Genomic DNA, 3,202 nt, shown 5'->3' with positions numbered 1-3,202 from the left:
AAGGCAAGCATTTCGATGGCGAGGCGGACCGCCGTCCGAAGCCTCGTCCCCCGTAGTGGTGCTGATATATTTGACATGGTCAAGGATTTAAATGTTATCTTTGGAAAGGGTCCAGGGCAGTCGACCCGTTCCGAAAGACGATGACGGACACGCGCCCATGTGGAAGAAGAAATCTATTTTTTGGGAGCTAGAATATTGGAAAGTCCTGGAAGTCCGCTCTGCAATCGACGTGATGCACCTGACCAAGAATCTTTGTGTGAATATTCTAGGTTTTCTGGGCGTGTATGGAAAGACAAAAGATACACCAGAAGCACGGGAGGACCAGGAACTTCATAAAGGACGAAACGGCAATCATCCAGGGCAGTTTGTAGGGACTGCCAGCTACGCTCTTACCAAACAAGAGAAGGAGATCTTTTTTGAAGCCCTATTCAGTATCAAGGTTCCGTCTGGTTTCTCGTCGAATATAAAGGGGATAGTAAATATGAAGGAGAAAAAATTCCAGAACCCGAAGTCCCATGACCGTCACGTGCTTATGACACAATTGCTTCCGATTGCATTGAGGGGACTTCTACCGTAAAATGTTCGACTAGCCATTGTGAAGATATGTGCATTCCTCAACGCAATTTCTCGGAAGGTAATGGATCCGAAACTTTGTCGGGATTACAGGAAGATGTGGTCCAATGTCTTGTCGCCTTCGAGTTGTTGTTCCCACCATCCTTCTTCAATATTATGACGCACCTCCTCGTTCACCTAGTTGAAGAGATTAGAATTCTCGGTCCCGTATTTCTACACAATATGTTCCCCTTCGAGAGGTTCATGGGAGTCTTAAAGAAATATGTTCATAACCGAGCTAGGCCGGAAGGAAGTATCTCAAAGGGCTACGGAACTGAGGAGGTCATTGAATTTTGTGTTGACTTTCTTCCTGACCTTAAGCCGATTGGTGTTCCTGAATCTCGGTATGAGGGGAGGCTGACTGGAAAAGGCACACTAGGAAGGAAAGCAACAGAGTGTGGAGGGACAAGATTTCTTTCAATCAAGCACACTACACAGTTCTATACAATTCCAGCTTGGTGGCTCCGTACATCGAGAAACATAAGAATGTTTTACGAGAAATAAACCCGGGCCAGCCCGAGTCCTTGATTACACGTCAACACATGAATACCTTCGGCAGTTGGTTGCAAAGACATCTCATTAATGACCAATCTGTTGTGGAGCAGCTGTACTTGTTGGCCAGGTTACCATCTTCAAACATATGTACATTCCAAGGGTACGAGATAAATGGGAATACATTTTACACGATCGACCAAGATAAAAAGAGCACCAACCAAAACAGTGGTGTCCGCTTCGATGCAAAAGACGAGAATGGGCAGACCACCACATATTATGGATACATAGAGGAGATATGGGAACTTGACTATGGTCCCACTTTTAAGGTCCCTTTGTTTCGGTGCAAATGGGTGAAGCTCAGCGCTATACATATTGACGATAAGTACGGTATGATAACGAGTGGATCCCAACAATCTTGCGTACTCGGACGAGCCTTTTGTCCTAGCCGGCGAGGTGGCTCAAGTTTTCTACGTGAAGGACATGTCTACCAAATCAAGAAAAAGAAATCAACAAAAGAATACATCAACCGAGGAGCCAAAGCGCCACATAGTTCTTTCGGGGAAAAGAAACATCGTGGGAGTGGATGACAAGACAGACATGTCAGAAGATTATAATAAGTTTAAAGAAATTCCGTCCTTCACGGTGAAAATTTACCCAAGCATCTTGCTAAATGATGAAGATTCTCCATGGCTACGGCGTAGAAGATCACAACACTAGATGGCAATGTAATAATGTATTCTTCATATATAGTTCCTAAGACAATCTCTACATTTATGTAATAATGAGAACCCTTTCCCCAACACTGTTAGAGGAGACAGAGTCTTTCACGGGCTTGCATGGAAATTTCCCAACCCTTTCCTTCATCCATGGGAATGAAACTGTGCTTGGCTTGTTGATCTGCTTGGCAAGGCGTATCGATGCTCCTTTTATAGGAACGGCACCGCTTCTACTTTGTCTTATTCCTTCGACAGGCCGTCGTGCGCTACATGCTTTATCTCATCGAGCAGTGCGTCCACCAACGCGTCCTTATCCTGCCGACACCTTTAGTCGCGGTTGCAGCCACCAACCGTGACAAAAGGTTACCGACACATCCTTATCCTGCCGACAGCTTTAGTCGCGGTTGCAGCCACCAACCGTGACAAAAGGCCCTCCTAGATAAGCCTCCCCCAGTCTTTTGTCGCGGTTTGAGCCTCCACCCGGGATGAAAGATTCGCGCGCCACTTCGTTCCCGCCTATTTTCTTCCCGCATTCCCGCCATTTTTCCACTATATATATGTAGGCTTGGACTCGTCGAATATCTGCAAACCTCATCACTCTCTCCCATGGCTTCCATCGTATGTCTAACACCCCGGGAGGCGGAGGCGCTTTGCGCCTCGAACTACCCCTGCCCGCCCGGCTACCGCATCCCGACCGGCTGGTTGCTGAGCGTCGGAGGCGTACCGGTCCCTCCTATCCCTCTTGGTGTGTCACGCGAGATGGCCATCACGAACCACTACTATTTCGAGCTCACGCCTGAGCAGCGGAGGAATCCCCAGTGGCATCCCGACTACAGCCCAACTTGGGACAGCTTCTTCATCAATCGGCGTGAGAGGGCGGTTGCCAGGTACGAGGAGGACGGCCCGCCTCCTTCGAACTTCAACGAGGCCGGCCGTCGGATGTGGTGGCGCGGCCGGACTCTCCAGAGCGTCCTGGCCTATCGTGGCCCCCGCCTGCGCTACCCTCAATCCCAGCCCACGCGTGCTCACCCACCGAGGTTGGACAACCGCGATCCCGATGCTAGCGACGATGACGTCGGCGACTATGATGACTACAGTGGCGAGTATTATAGGGCTAGGCACGACTATGATTGAATGGCTCCAACATTCGAATCTGGCCATGTATCTTAATTTTCAGTTGAGCTCTGTATTTTAATTTCAGTTCAGTCGTAATAAATTTCGTGTCAACCACTTTATTGAACAAACAACCGTCAACGACTTTATAAACTAAATTTAAACTAATAGAACCGACAACAACTTTATTGAAATTACAATAAAATAGATAAATTACTAGTCTAGTCTCAGTCGTCGTCGGAGGTTGTCTCCGTCCAAATGTCATC

The sequence above is a fragment of the Lolium rigidum genome, chromosome 3, assembly GCF_022539505.1.
Source record: "Lolium rigidum isolate FL_2022 chromosome 3, APGP_CSIRO_Lrig_0.1, whole genome shotgun sequence".
NCBI classification, from domain to species: Eukaryota; Viridiplantae; Streptophyta; class Magnoliopsida; order Poales; family Poaceae; genus Lolium; species Lolium rigidum.
Note: the sequence above shows the minus strand (reverse complement) of the source record.